The sequence below is a fragment of the Corvus cornix genome, chromosome 11 (assembly GCF_000738735.6).
Source record: "Corvus cornix cornix isolate S_Up_H32 chromosome 11, ASM73873v5, whole genome shotgun sequence".
Taxonomy (NCBI): domain Eukaryota; kingdom Metazoa; phylum Chordata; class Aves; order Passeriformes; family Corvidae; genus Corvus; species Corvus cornix.
The window spans coordinates 5,447,829-5,463,289 of record NC_046341.1 but is presented as its reverse complement, the minus strand read 5'-3'; the positions used below and the strand labels follow the sequence as shown (position 1 = coordinate 5,463,289).

Below are 15,461 nucleotides of genomic sequence, written 5' to 3'. Positions count from 1 at the left end.
TCACAACAAAGCTCCCTCCCTTCCTCTCCCGCTGGCCAGCAGCACCTTGTTCTGCTGGGCAGGGAGATCACAGAACCACAGAATGGCTTGGGTTGGAAGGGACCTTAGGGATCCTCCAGTTCCCTCCCCTTCCAGGGGCAGGGATGCCACCCACCAGCTCAGGCTCCTGAGGGATCCATCCAGCCTGTACCTAGTTCAACCTTCAGACAGTTTGATGTGGTAGCAAACATACCAATGGTTTTTGTGATGTATAAAAACATCTAAGGAGAACATGAATTCAATTCTTACCATGAGATAGCATGTGGTCTTGATCTCTAGGCCTGCTTGTAGATCAGGACCACTGAGTTAGAAGGGAGGTGTGCACTACCTTCCTCCACCCAGAGAAGTCATTAACATATGCTCCCTACCATGAATTAAATTAGTTTAGATTCTCCTGACGATGCAAATAAACTCATGAAGCACTGCTCTACAGAGCTGCAAACTAACCCATTTGAAAAGACTTTTGCAGCTTTTGTTTATCATTCCATATGATAAACAGCTACCTCCCCAAATTATCAGGAAAAAAATTTTCACCATTCAGCAAATAACAAAAATTGTGTTTTAATGATAAATAAAAAGTCACAAAGCTCAGCATGTTTTGCTGAGAACCATTAATGAGGGAAGATGGTGAGGCCTGTAAATTTACCTTCTCTTTTGTTAACACTCTTTTCCATCTGCAACACATATACTTGAACAAAATATAGGTTCCTTATATAAAATTTAGAGAAAAAAACCCTAGATTTTGATGCTCATTTCATCTGCTGCCTGATCTTATGTTGAAGTCTTCTGAAAAGCTGAAATGACTGAGCTTCTAATCCCACTATGTTTCTCTGAAAATCAGCACCATAATGATGACATTAATTATTGTTGCCTTTGACTTTCCTTCCTTCGTAAATATCAGCTTAAAAACCAGCTATTAAAATAGCCTTCCTGTGGTAGGAAGCACCTTATCTTGTACTTTCGTGTCCCTGTAACATCTGCATACGGTACTCTGAACTTTGCTGCTGCTCCCAATTAAAAGCAAAACAAAAAACCCCAAATAAACTTGATAATACTTTGTTGGAAAAGGACTTAAGCAATATCCTGCTTGTTGGAGAAAACCCAACACGATGTGTTCCTTTAGTGTAGGAAATAGGATGCAGTCTTGGGACACAATAAAGCCCACAAAGTGCCCTTCCCTTCCCTCTGCCTTCTGATCCTATCCCTGTGCTCCACGGGCTTTCCAAAGCTCACAGCACTTGTTTTCTTCATGGTTATCCAAATAGAAGATACTGCTATCTCCTCAATTTCCAAAAATTTCTGGCAATCTTTAAGTTCTTATTTTGCAGTGTGCATTTGGAAATACTCTCTCACTCTTTTGCGCTCTTAAAATGTATTTTAATGGCTTAGTTATAAAAATCTTTAGCGTCTTCTGTACAAAAGCTTTAAAACTGACTATTTATTTGGTTGCATCTGTCAATGAGATTTGGGAATTGCTTTATCTTGGGTATGCGTTTCAGGTCTCTATAGCAGACCTGTCTGAATTCAGCTGTTACTCTGGTTTAACTGAATGAACAGATTCACACACCCTGTCCCAGGAACCAAAAACCCAAACCATCAAGAGAATGGGATTTATGCAAGCTAGTATCCAAAGTGTAGCTAGTCTAAAAATACACACATGAGAGAAAAGCACAAGATAGTGATTCCTTTGGGCTTGAATTTAGCCAAAATTATATTGTTTGTGTATGCAGAGTTCATTTTGCCTGAACCAGCAGTGCACATACTGACAGCAGGCTCCCTGTGAACCCTCCCACACCAGCCTGGGGAGATGTGAGCCCAGTTAGACTCCTGCTGCCTGAATATTGGCCCCAAACTGCCAGACAATAGAAGATGATGACCAGATCAATGCAGAGACAAACAAGACAAGGTACCACCATAAAATCTCTGGAAACAAGACAGCAGGCAGGGGAAACCTGTTTCACTCACATTCTCATGTTTAAGTGTGGCCAGTTGGCTGTTCACAGTATTTTGTGCAGGCAAAAATGCAATAAAAAGAGGATGAGCACAGGCAGAGTCGGTACTGCTGATTGAGGATCTGCAGAGCAAGTCACAGGATCTCCACTGGCCCCAGACACAGCAGTGGGTGTTTTCCCAGAGAAGTGTCTGCTGGAGAGGAAAGACACTGCAGAGTTAGATGGTGGGACGAACATTTTTCATCTCAAAATGGGTGTTGGCTCATGTCAAAAGGGTGTCTCAATCTCTCCCCAAGAAAGCCACTGCCAGTACTTCTCTGCAACTTGGCATGATCATCTGTCTCTTTTCCAGAGACAACTGCTGCCCTGTCTCCACCCTTACATGTGATAGGGGAGGCTTAGCAACCACATGTAGACCTCAGTGACAGATGTGAGGTGAAGAGCTCTGTCCAGTATCTAAATAAGGGAAAATACAAAGGTCCTTTGTCAAGCCACTGCAGACGTAAGGAGTGAAATGCCTAAATTCACTATCAAAAAACTTTTAAAAGAGCAAGCAGAAAGCATCTCTGAGATTTTTTCAGATTTTAAATAAAGAATGGTTCATTTGAACATGATTTATAAAAAAACCCCAAAACCTTAAAGGTTTATCTGAAAACTCATGGGGTCAATTACTGCTTGAAAGCATTGGTTCAGATGTCCAGTCTTCAATGGGGAAATGATCAGACCCCATTGAAGCACAATCAGGAGTCCCATTCAGAAAGGATTATCAGGAACAGAGTCATTTCTATCTCAATTTCAGACTTCTGGACACTGACCTCAGAAAAATCCTGGCAAGTGTTTTTACAATTACTATATTCATGAAAACCTTCAAAAAGATTTTTTTCAAATTCCTCAATTATTTGCAAATAGATGACATTTAGCTGCATATCACTTAAATTCACAATCCTCTTAAAAACATGTGGTCTTGATTTGGCACTATTTGTTTCCATTTGATGCAATTCTATGACTCTGTATCAGATAATTGCATATTTCATTTGCCTTGAATATTGAACTGAGGTCTGAATGCTGTTCCCCCAGCCCAATTACTCCAGAGTAATGAACAACAAGCCAGAATACTGGGCTGGAAAACCAAAACCAAGGAGAACAATAATCAATGGGCACTTCTATATATTTTTTCAAGAACACACAATGGTCAGTGCCGAGCTGAAATTTTATTTATTTATACAATTGTTCTATTTGGAACTCCCCATTTGGAGCTAACTTCTAAAAATGTTTCATCCCAGTTATTGAGTGGTACCTTCATCACTTATTATATCTTTCATTTTACACCCACAATTAATATTACTCACAAATGAAAACCCTCAGTTGCCTGTCTGCATCATTTATCCACTTGATTGATAGCTGATGCAACTATTTTGGAGTGCAAAAGAGCGTCTGCATATTTGGAGGCTTCTTTAGCTGTCTAATTAGGTTTTCAACTCTGTGTGATGCAGAAATCATCTTCCAGCATGCTCATTCTCCAAATTCTTTCCTAATATATAATGATCAGGTTTGGACCACCAAAACAAGCAAGAAGCTACCAGTTTTATGTTCTGCTAGAAAAGGAATATTGAAAATAAATTTAAATAAAGGAAATTGCAATGGGATGATGAATTCATTGGCACAGTAAATGCACACCTGCCTCAATATCAAAATTAGGATAGATACCAAAAAATGACAACATTTCAGAGTTAGCATGTTAAGAAATCTTTTCAAAACATCCAAGAGAACTGTGTCTCTCAGATGGAATGGATTCCTTCAGATAATTCTACAGGTATTCAGGTAATTCTCCTACCTCTACCTGGAAAAGTGCATCTTGACTCCTTTCTCCAAAATTACCACTGCATATCGATGTTCAAGACAAGGAAAAATAAAAAAACCTTCAACATACACGTGTCCTTCTCAGAAAACAACCAGTCCTACAACATGTGCTTTAAATTACAGATGAGCCTCTGCACTTCACTGAATGAGGAGGAATTTTGGCATGTATTTACACCCTTTCTGAATGGGGGAAAGAGGAAATTATTTAGGGCTTGGTACCACTTATACTCCACTTGCATAAATGGGAATTAGGCAGCAGGGAGTTACTGAAAAGCCTCCCTGCTCCGAGGGGTGAGCACGCTGCGGACGCGCTTCCGCGATGGCTCCTGCATGGAATGCTCGCTCTGCGTAACCAGGAAACCAGGTCTGCTTCATCATGAGGGAAAACTCTCCCGTGCCAGTGATTCCTTTCATGACAAAACAAAATTTCCAAGCTGGGACATCTGAGTGGTATCAGCTGTCATGGCTTGACTTTAAAATCAGGAAACTTCTTTCCACTGCATCGTCATCACCAGGAGGTAGATGGTTAAAGGATGGAAGAGTAAGTAAGTATATTTTTTTCCACAGATGACCATCTAAGGGGAGATGAGGGAAATGAAGGTAAGTATACTACAGTAGTACAATCTAGGATAATATCCATCCTTCCTCTGGGGAGGTTTCCCATAATACTTTATCCTGACAGCTTGCTTCTCCTTATTTACAGTATTTGCCTGGGGTAGAAATTCAAAGGAGTACAACCTTATAGTAGATTTGGGGGCTTCTAATATGTTAATAGTGATAAGAAAAATCAAGAGCATCTTCATTTTTAAATAACACCAGGTTTTCTGCAAAATTATGATTGGTTACATTTTGATTTTCTAAGTTTGCTGCAAATGGAAATGAATCGGACAACACTCGCCATCATAATTGCTTTCTGTGTGAAGAGGTCTTTTTCAGGCTGGGCTGGATGCTGCTGTTTTAATCAGAAGGTTGTCTATTTGTATGTTAATAGTTTTATCCTGGTTTATTAGGCTTGTTGATGAAAAAGCAAAAATCAGGTGCTTTACTATTTTCAAGCTCCACTATTAATCTGTGATTTTTTTTGGTGCCAACACAGAACCATTTCAGCATCCTCTGCCTTAAATCCTCTTAATGAAAGCATGAAGAATGACAAAATACTTCCTTTCATAAAGCAGAAGGCTGTGCCAATTCACTTTCAACATGCTCATTCAGTGGAACTGAGGTAAATATGTTGCTCCACAGGTGCTTCTCCTTGCAATAACATACTCCCTAGTAATCCATTAAATTCATCTCATGCTCTGTTTAGTGCCTGCTCTGTGAACTGCCTAGCTGGTTAAGGTCATTGTGATAATAGCACCAGGTTAAACAGCATGGGTGTGTTGAACTCTGACATCCATCCACTTTGGCCACAATACAGATAAGAAACCACGGGCAGCTTTAGAGGTGTAATATCTGCTCAGACCAATACGATCTTTTACCCTCTCCATCTCCTTACAAGCCAAAAACCTTGGCTTAGAAAAATATCTTGAATCTCAGGACTCCTTAAAATAATTTAGTGCATTTAGGAACAACAATTCAGTGACTGGAAGCTTTTCTGTTCGTTTGTGTTTAGTGAAGGAGCCCAAATGATGGGCAGGAGGAGCAGGAGTGTCCCAGGGGGTGGCAGAGGATGGGTTGGTGGTACCTGTGCTCAGGTGATCCAAAACAGCCCCACTGCTCTCCTGGTGCCTGAGGAGGAACCTGAGAGCCATCACTGCTTTGTTGACAGTATCTGCCCTTTGCAGGTTTAAAAACAAGCTGGGCATAACTCATGGATGATAACCTCCTTCATTATGGAGTTCCTGTTAAAGGGAGACAAATAATTGCCAGTTAGTAAGTCGCTATTAAATTCAGCCCAAATTCAGCCCCAGCAATCCTTACAAAAGCCTGACGGGTTTTATTTTATTATTTCCTTTGCAGGGTGTTGGGAAGTGTAATCACTGGTAACTAATCAAACTTCTTTCAAACACCCACAAATATATAAAGAAAATGAAATGATTAATTATTGGGCTAAGCCATTTTAAATGAGACCTCATCTAAATGAGCAGATTTATTTCCAGAGCAAGCTGGGTGTAAATTTAGCTGGTTTTCAAAGCTCTGAATGTAAAGTATGCCTGGATTTGAGGATGAAGTGGGTTATGGGTGGCTGTAGAACCTCTCCCAGACATCCAGCAATGCACAGCAGTGAAAAACAGACTGCAATCCTGCAAAATACTGTTTTAAACAAAGTGTTACTGAGGTTAATAAGTGGTACTGTTGAGTACTGTTAATTACAGACAGGAGTAGATAAGGGCATTAAAATGAGAGAATTTATAAAATTTCATTTCATAAAATTAAAATGAGCATTCTTTTCCCCCATGTAACTCCTTCATTCAAGGAGAAGAATTAAAATAGTTTTTCAAACTTCCTTCCCTCTCTATTCTGTCCCTGGGGTTTCCAATCAGTTCTTCACCTTCATATTTTGTTCCTTTCCTGCCTAGTTTGTTCCTTTCATTTCTACCTATTTTATTTCAGGATAGAGTTTTAAGGAGTAAAAAACCCACAAACATCTGTGATTTCCCTCTCGCTCTCCTGAAAAATCCCTGGAATTTGCAAAAATCTTGCCACAGGAACTTTAACTCAGCACCATTACCCCAGTCTACTGAAGTTATGACAATCATAATCTCTAGCAGTGTCTTTTCTTAGCAACGTCTCTGGCTTATCACTACATATTTGTTTAAAAAGGAATATTGTAGGAATAAAACACTTGTATCCATCCAAACATAAGCTAACAGAACTGCAATACCCCCCTCCAGAGACATGCAGCGTCACCCGTATTTAGAAATAAATAATTAGAAATGAAGTAGCATTAATGTATACAATGAATATTCTTGCTCTCAGGCACAAAATTCATTTGTGCAATTCAGCTTAATGCAAAATGGTGTACATGTTCTTTTACATACTAAATATATTCAAAAATGTAAGAATCAGCCCCGCCAAAGCCCTACTTGAAGAAATAACCCAAAACTTAGCAGTTAAGGGGCCCCAGTGCACAACATGGGTCGCACGCATTGTGCACATCTGGGCATTGCATCCACACTTTGCCAGTGCTCCTGGAGGGAAACTGTCAACACCAGAACCTTTGCAGAAATCTGCTTTTAAATGCAAACAAATATTTACGGAGAGCATCTCCCTGAGTTGGGAATATCTAATCCCAACTAATTAGAGCTGCTGCAGCAGTGGGGAGGATCCACGAGGAGCCGAGGTGTGCCGGCGCGTGTCCAGCCCCGCGAACGCTCCTCCTGCAGCTCTCACACGACGCAGTTTATTTTTTGTGGCACACGTTTAACAGCCCAGTATTTCATACTTGTCCCCAAGGTAGTTGACAAAGCAGGTTCCTAAAGCTGTTTAACAATTTTAATGACAGCGGCTGAAAGATACATTTTAAAAAAATAACATTCTAAGCCAAACATTTTTTGTCAAGTGACAGGGTTCCCAAATTTGCTGTTCTGTGGTGTTCCGTTTCTGTAAAATCTCTCGTTGAGGCTGTAGGTCACAAAAGAAGAATGAAGCCCTGGAAAGAGATACAATGACTATTTAATTCTGTGTGGGATTATAAGCAGTGGCCTGTGGCAATTCCTTATGTCTCTCTGGGTAGTGATGCTTTTCCAGCACCATTTTTTGTCATCACACAATTCCATTGTGAAATACTCTTTTCATGAAGGAGGAAGAAAGAGCCGGTTACACCCTGCAGTGTTTTGGGGAAGACTAAGAAGCATGGTTTGCAGGGAGTATGTGTGAAATATGACATTTCATTATGTGTAATTATTTTTTAACCAGTAACGTCCATGTTGAAATGAGTTTCTTATTTTTGGAATGCATGGGGAGTGGCTAGGGAGGGGAGTCATGTTTTTCCCTGTTAATAAACTCAAGTCATTCTTATGCTAAAGCAATTTCTCAACAAAACAAATTTCTCTCCATCTGGGTAATGGCACACCCAAATGTGATTACATTACAAGAGATTTTAAATTAAATTTCAAGGTAGGAGAGTTATTAATCCAATGCATTTGTCTTTATTATCATTGGATCTAAAACAATAAAAGACTTGAACTCACTTTTAAATGGCAGTACAGTACTGACTTCTTATAGGAACATGGGCTTGAGCTGAAATCCTCAGACGTGTATGTGTTTTGGGTCAGGCCCCAAAACTCTTTCAAAAGGTGGAGCAGGAATGGCTATATCCATCCCAGAAAGACAGGGGAGTTACCAAAGAGGCTCATTTGGTTTGGATTTCTTCTGAACTCAAAACAGCAATATCACACACCGCTCCAGGAGTTTTCCTAAACCACAGAGCTGACAGCGTAGTGAAGAGGCAGAAGGTACAGAACTGCCACAGCCAGAATTACATATATTCCAGATTTATAGCAAATCAAGACACCACCTTGAAAAATCTGAGTCCATATTTTTAACAAATTGCTAAATGTTGCCCACTCTGGTACTTCGAAAAGAAGTGTTTACACGCACATGCAAAGGAATTGGATGCCCAAATGACTTGTGTTCATCTGCCTTCTTGTGTTCACTGGCATTCAGATTACATTTTGGATGCAAAACCAATTTTGTTTAAGCCCATAGCCAACAAAATGCAGTAACTAAATAGAGAATGTATGAATCCCTCTTGAGTACTGTTTTTCAATCCATCACATATGAAATTGCAACTATCTCTGCTTATAAAATGAATGTGATCAGAATTTGTCATCACAGCATTATTTGTCCATTTTTTTCTTGGGGAACCTGACAGCTATCAGCTGATTACTTTTGATCCAGCAAAAGAACATGGATTTTACCACCTCTTCAGCACAACAGAAAAAAACCCCACAGCAAGTAGCACACTAAGTGACATCATTACAAAAGGTTACTGTATGATTCTCTAAAAAACCACAACTTTACAAAACACCCATTCCTCACATTTCAGCCCTTGGAGGACAAGCATGTCTGAGGTCTGGTTCATTCCACCCCCATGGATTTTGGGTGTTGGGCTTCCAAAAGCTCAAAGGCAGCAGGTGGCAGTGATGGGCAGGACACGATGCCCTGTAGCAGAGTGAGCCCAGGAGCTCAAGCCTTTCAAAAAGTCAACCCCGAGGCACAGGCAATGCCAGGAACACCAGTGGGTGAGGGTTTTGTAGGAGATCAGAGTGGTGCCTTTATGTTGTTCTGGGGGGAATTCCCCTTTTCCACACGGAATGAGGACCAGGGCTGTTCCATGCAATATTTCTGGGATTAGTTTTGGTTGCATTGGAAATCCACTATTTTAGTGCAACAGCATGAATATAAATGCACACTTGTGACAGCAGGTAGCACATAAAAGCATGTTTTTCTAGTTAATACAAGTGTCCCACTTAACAACATACTCTTCCTGAGGACCCCACTGCAGCACAGGCGCAGGCAGAGCATTTCAGCGTGGGCATTCATTGCCACGCAGAAACAACTTAATCTTCACAGCATTCCTTCAGTAACTGCCTGTGCATGAGATTTCCAAATGCTCAGACATAATTCTCTCACTGGAGAGTACAGGCTGATTATGACAAACTCCATCAATTTTATTAGCCACACAGATGTTATAGATATATGTGAAAATCAACCAGAATTCTTCCTGTGATGTGCATACTGGCACTGCTGCAGACTGTGTCTTTCCCCTCCACAACCCCAGAGCTTACACAGGCTTCCTGCCATTCAGCCTCCATGTGGCCCCCAAGCTAAGATGTTCTTAAAAAGAGAAATATTAAAAGGATTAAAATGACACTATTGTGCCAGTGGGTGACTGCAACCACAGAGTCCTGGCTGCTGCTGAAAACTGAAGTGAAGTGCAGGGATGAGTTCACTGCCCTGTGATCTGGATGTTTGGGGGGTTTCTCCTCCGACATGTTCCTAACCAGCAGGTTTGTGGGGATCACCACAGGGGTCTCTCAGTGAACATCTCCAATGCTGAATACCATGGGGCTGCAACTCTGAAGCTGGCAGGGGGCACAGCTGAGGCATGGCCATTGAGGTCCTCCCGTAGTCCTTCATGCTTGCCGTGGGGTCACCATGCCCACTATGTCTGTCTGCGCAAGGCTGGGGCAAAATGCACTCCTGAAGAGCTGTGAGAAATATTTTCATCAAGATCATTCAGCCAGAGCCTTCCCTGGCTCCCAGCACTGTGTCTCAAGGGCTCAGCAAGCAGAAGAAAAGTGATAGGAACAATTTAAAGAGAAAGATGAAGCCTAGAAGGGGTTGATGGCTTAAGTCCCTATTGCAATGCACCTCTAGGAAGCCAGGGAAAGAAGCTGAAATGCAGATTTATTCTGGAGAGGCAGGTCCAGGAGTGAGAAGACCCATAAAGCCTCATCCCTTAAACCCTCTGCACCTCAGCCTTCCAATCTGTAGCAGGTCCTCAGGTTTAATAACCTAGAGAGTGCAACAGGCCATGCATGCGGGGTGAAAACAATTAGCAACTGAGAAGTACAGAGAAACCGCTGGTGGAGAGAATCTCAGAGATGCAAAGTTATTATGGGCACACAGTTACCATAGTGATTGGTGTCTCAGAAATGCTAATAATAGTAAAATAAATAATACAGGCCAGGCAGGAAGAGCCCCTAGAGATGAATGTGAGCTGCTCCCCTCCAGGGGGACTGTGTGTACTGCTTTCTCAGCGCTCCTCGCCCTGCGCTGGCTCCGGCTCAGCTCCCTCCCGGGGTAACACACTGTGCTGCTGCAAGAGCGCTGGGTCAGCCAAGTGAAAGCGGAACTTTTAAGTGCTTTATTATTTTCAGGAGTCGTCAGAGAAAACAAAACCCCCACAACTGCAAATAATTGGATACGTCAATAATATTTTGACTCGTTCATGTCTTGCAAGGTTTCACTATAGCCCTGTTAAGTACTTTATTGCTGTCCCTCCAGTGATGTTAATTAAGTTCACCATAGGCTCACAAGCCCTTTTTCTCCCCTCTCTCCTTCTTCCCTGCTTTTTTTTTTTTATTTTTTAAATCAAGCAAGCAGTTTTCCCAAGTATAATGCCTAGCAATGGGAGCTGTGGTACAGTGGAAGGCACCCAGGAAACAGAAAGAAGAAGGACAAGGCATCCTTCACTGTGGTGGTCAATGTTTCTCCACAAAGAGATCTGCCAGCAATATTAGCCAAGGGGTTGTGAAAGTCTAAAGAAAGTGTTAAAGATCCATGCCAAATAGGCAAATAAGTAACATCAACCCTCAGCCTTGGACCACCATCATGTTAGAATTTGTCTTACCCAGATGCAAAGGGATGTTCCAAGCCGAACATTTTAGGTGGGTGTTTCACTTCTTTCCCAGGTAATTTTGTATTTGTGTTACATTTAAAATCTTTTTGTCAACAGGGGAATCAAATGAAGACAATAGGCCGGGGAAGGAAATACACCTGCTCTCTCCTCTCATGTGTCTCTCACTGAGCTGTCTATCTTGACTAAATCAGAAAAGAAAATGCTACTTTGCATCCCCCAGGATGTGTTGTCCAGCCCACTTTAGTCAAGCAAACTTAATGTCTTACAAAGCTTTTGCAATACAACCAATTCTCTGCTTTTGACTGAGAGGATTCTTTGCTCTCACTGTACTGATTTCTACTAAGTTGGACATGCATTTTCTATGCTACTTTAACTAGAAGAGTAGGAGTCTTGGTCAGTGCCAATCAGAATAGGAATAAAATTCTTTAGCCAGCTTTGGCCAAGAAACAGTCCTTTTTCCCAGGTTTTTCTCACTGAAGGTGAATCAATGTTCACATCTCTCATTTCAGACTCCAGCTACATATGCTGGTGATAAATTAGGTTACTACGGTTCCTAAAATACCCAGAAACATTAAATCCACTGCTGAGAATGGCAACTATGGAATCACCACTGGCACTGGGCAGCTACAAGTCCACCTCTGCTCTTCCTGATGTCTTTGCTTACAGTCTGTGCAAGGACGATCAGAGGGAATGATTTCTGTATCTGGCTGGGCTACAAGGACACGCTCATTCTGGGTCACTGTGTGCCAGACCAGTGAAGGGAAGAAAAACAATTTGGTGCCTTTCCTTCCACTTGAACAATATTCTGGCACGTTCTGGCCCTGTGCAGTGTCCTTTCTGGCCACTAGGCAAATCATTCAAACCATCTCAATAAATCTCTTCCCAGTTTAACACTAGCTAGATGGACTATCTGATGGAAAAAGATGCTGAAGAAGGATTGTTTTAGCTCTTGGAACAGTCCAATCTGATGGAAAGTACCAGTGAACCCTCCATCTATGGCCTTTAACCTGAGTCAGCATAAGTGTTTCAACAGAACTGGTCACTTGTGTGATGAAGCAACACAAAGAGAGGTGAGTCACCAGGGGCACTCACGTGGCAGGACTGAGAGAGGGAGCAAAAATGGGGGTGGAGGTGGTTGGTTAGGGAGATGAGGCATTCCAATTGTGCCATGACTCACACAGTCAAATCAATCAACGAGAAGATGCAGAGACGTCACGAGGAAAGATGTGGCAGGAAAAGAAGTTTCCACCCTTTCCAAGCATGGAAGTGGTAGAAGCAGAAACGAGAAAAATACATGACAGTAGAAAAGGAAGTGAAGGGGAAAAGCAAAGACTACGTAATGCCTCCAGTTTCCACAAGTGTTGAATCTTGATGTTCAGTTAGTTTCTCAGATACTCAGGAACAGAGATGGTTGATTTGAGTCGCAAATGAATCAGAAGATTGTAGGGAAGCCAGCAAAAGGAAGATGAAGTCTCAGACAGAAGACTCGCAATTTAGTGTAATAAGCAAAGCACTGATTAAGCAGGAAGGAATTCAGCTTTATTTGAGCAACAGCTTACTCATATAGAGATGAGTTTTGAAGATGCTGACACGTGATCAGTGATAACCATCTCCCAACCTCTGGGTGCTTCTCCATAGGTATGATTGTGCGAACCAGAATATCTCCTGCTCATCTGCGTGGCTTTAGTCTGAGGAACAGAGGAATGGACCAAACACCACAGTGTTGGAGGATGAAATGGAGTAGCTGGAACAAATCTACTGCTGACCAGAAGAGACTCAAATTTGGACAATCAACCACAATATTTTTAGGGATTGAAGGTTTCCTCCCTTATACTGCCCACAAAACCACCCCAGCTCATGGCTATATAATACAGAACTTTTCTCCCTACACATTTGACTAAAAAAGAGTTTGGATGCAGAGCATTTCTTTCAAGACCAATATCAAGGACCTCTTCAAGATGACCAGATGCATTTTGTGCCCTTCTCCTCAGCCTGCCCAACACATATGCCACATAAACCAAGCAATGATATAGCTTCTCCCTCCCACAGTCAGCTTCCATACACAGTATTTGGGATTTTTCCAGTAAAATCAAACAATCTGGCCTATTGCCATATCCAATTATGTCACAGAAAATTAGTCCTTTTCTGTTCCTTCTGCTTGTGGCCTGGTTGTTTTAGGAATATAAAACCTATCTATGCTTGTTACTGTAGTATTTCCCTACAGGAGCAAGTGAGGAGTAGAGAACCAGGCTGTCAATTGCATTAACAGTTACATCTGCTCCTGCCATGGAAATGGCATCCCCTTCCCAGGCCATTGCATCCTGTCGCAAGCAGAACATAATCCCACCCTTGGGAGACTGCAAAATGAGCTTCCATGGGAAGCTACGGGATGTCAGAAATCTGCTCTCCTTGCTCCAGAGCAGGATTTCCAAGGCACAGCTCCTCCTTGGGCACAAGACACATGAGAACAAATCTCACACTTCAGATGACACAAAATGTTCATCTAAAATGCAAGTCCACCTATTTCCACCTACTTGTATCTCTGAAGAGATTGTCACCTGTCCCTTTACAAATGACTAGTATGATGTCCGTGGCTCATCACAGCTAGTTAACTGATAAAGATGTTGACTAATGAGTTTTATAAAGACTGATGTAAAGTAATCCAAAACTTCCTTAACCACCTCAGAGTCCATTTTCTCTACTTCTCTATTTAAGGTCCATTGTCAGTGACTTTGTTCAAGAACTCTCTTCGGTTCCAGTATTCCCATTTCTGCTGCATTTCCAGCACTGTGAAAGTACTGTATTATGAACCATCATGAAATAATACCTGGAAACAAAATTGCCAAACCTATTGGCTCGATTTAGGAAAAACATAATTAAACAGCCCACACTGAGATATTAGTAGAATTCTTACTAATGAATATACATTCTGGTTATGTATATGTACCATTTCAAATCCATGAAAATATGTGTGCTACCAAGAAGGAGGATTATCCTTTCCTTCTGCTACAAAAAAAGAGCTGTTTCCTGCTCATTTCTGTTATTTTAAGGCTGAGTGTTGAACAGGTATACTTCACTTTTTAACATAACAGCAGAACTTCCAGTACTGAGCTGTTTCTTCAGTTCAGCATAGGTTTTTTTTGTTGAGCAGTGTTAGAAATATGAAATGCTTTAGAGAGATGATTTGGTAGCATTTGTTCCCTTCTCTTCCATAGGAGAAAACTGCAATCATTTCATATAATAGTTCACAGTAAGGTGGACTCTGACTTCATTTAAAGCAATGCTATTCCTATCTAGAAGTGCTGGGATTTAAGCATGTGACTCCCATTAACATTAATGAGAGTTATATGTTTAAAGCCTCTGCACATTGTGATGGGAATATGTTCCATAGAATCCAATTAATCTGAAGAACATTGCATGCATTTGGGAACATTCATGTTGTACAATTTCACTGGCATATGGATTTGTCCTCAATAAAGCTTGCTAGTATCTGGTAACAAAGATATTAACAATCTATTGTACATTTACATAAAGGAGGACTAGACTATATGTTTCCCCAGCTCAGTGTAGGCAGCTACAAAGAAGCTTTTGAGTGTAAACAAATACAGAATTGAGAAAATAAGGAAGATGATGGTATTTTAAGAATGTGAGTATTTGGAGAATGCCGGGGAATGAACACAGAGGAGGCTGTTTGCTTATAGGTTGGGTGCAGTTTCAAAAGGAATCAAGCAAACACCCAAAAAAAAAAAAAGAAGGAGGGAGGAAAAATAGAATATTCATATTCCATCTGTTTCCCACACGCTGAAGATAATAACGTGAATGGAAGTGATTTTGTTTTAGAGGTCAGAGCAGAGGCTGATATAGCAACCTTTCAAGTTCCTGAAAAACATCATTTGATTAAAATAACTGGCCCTGTTGTTCTTGTGATCCTAAGGAGGCTATTTTCCATGAGGAAGACAACAACAGCAAAGTAGGGAACAGTAAGTTTTAGTGCTTCAGAGACAAAGCACTAGAGACACACTGCTGCTGGAAAGTGTAATACAACATTAAAGCACATGATAAGTAAGCAGAAATCAGAAGAAAGTTAATAGGCAACCACAATGACAATGTGTCTGTGCAGCTCAGGACAATATTTCTCTCCCTTTTCCCACCCTTATTCTAACAGGATGAGGAATTCAACAGGACACAGGAAAGCAATATCTTGGTAAAGAAAGAAAGGAAAAACCAGAGATAAGGAAATAATGGTTCATGCCACTAAACAAGCTATTCAATTTTAAGAACATTTATCTGTAAAATTTGAC

The 15,461-nt window shown here is 41.1% G+C and overlaps 2 long non-coding RNA genes across 2 annotated transcripts; one reads left to right on the top strand and one right to left on the bottom strand.

The window, feature by feature from the left end:
- Positions 1-3,187: 3,187 nt before the first annotated feature.
- LOC109145169 lies at positions 3,188-5,841 on the bottom strand. The gene is made up of 2 exons (XR_002046439.3): positions 5,536-5,841; positions 3,188-4,426 (listed from the first exon to the last, which is right to left on the bottom strand). It is a non-coding gene; the product is annotated as an uncharacterized LOC109145169 (long non-coding RNA).
- On the top strand, positions 4,358-14,787 carry LOC109145168. Its single transcript, XR_002046438.3, has 3 exons — positions 4,358-5,073; positions 12,047-12,230; positions 12,799-14,787. It is a non-coding gene; the product is annotated as an uncharacterized LOC109145168 (long non-coding RNA).
- The last annotated feature ends 674 nt before the right edge of the window (positions 14,788-15,461 follow it).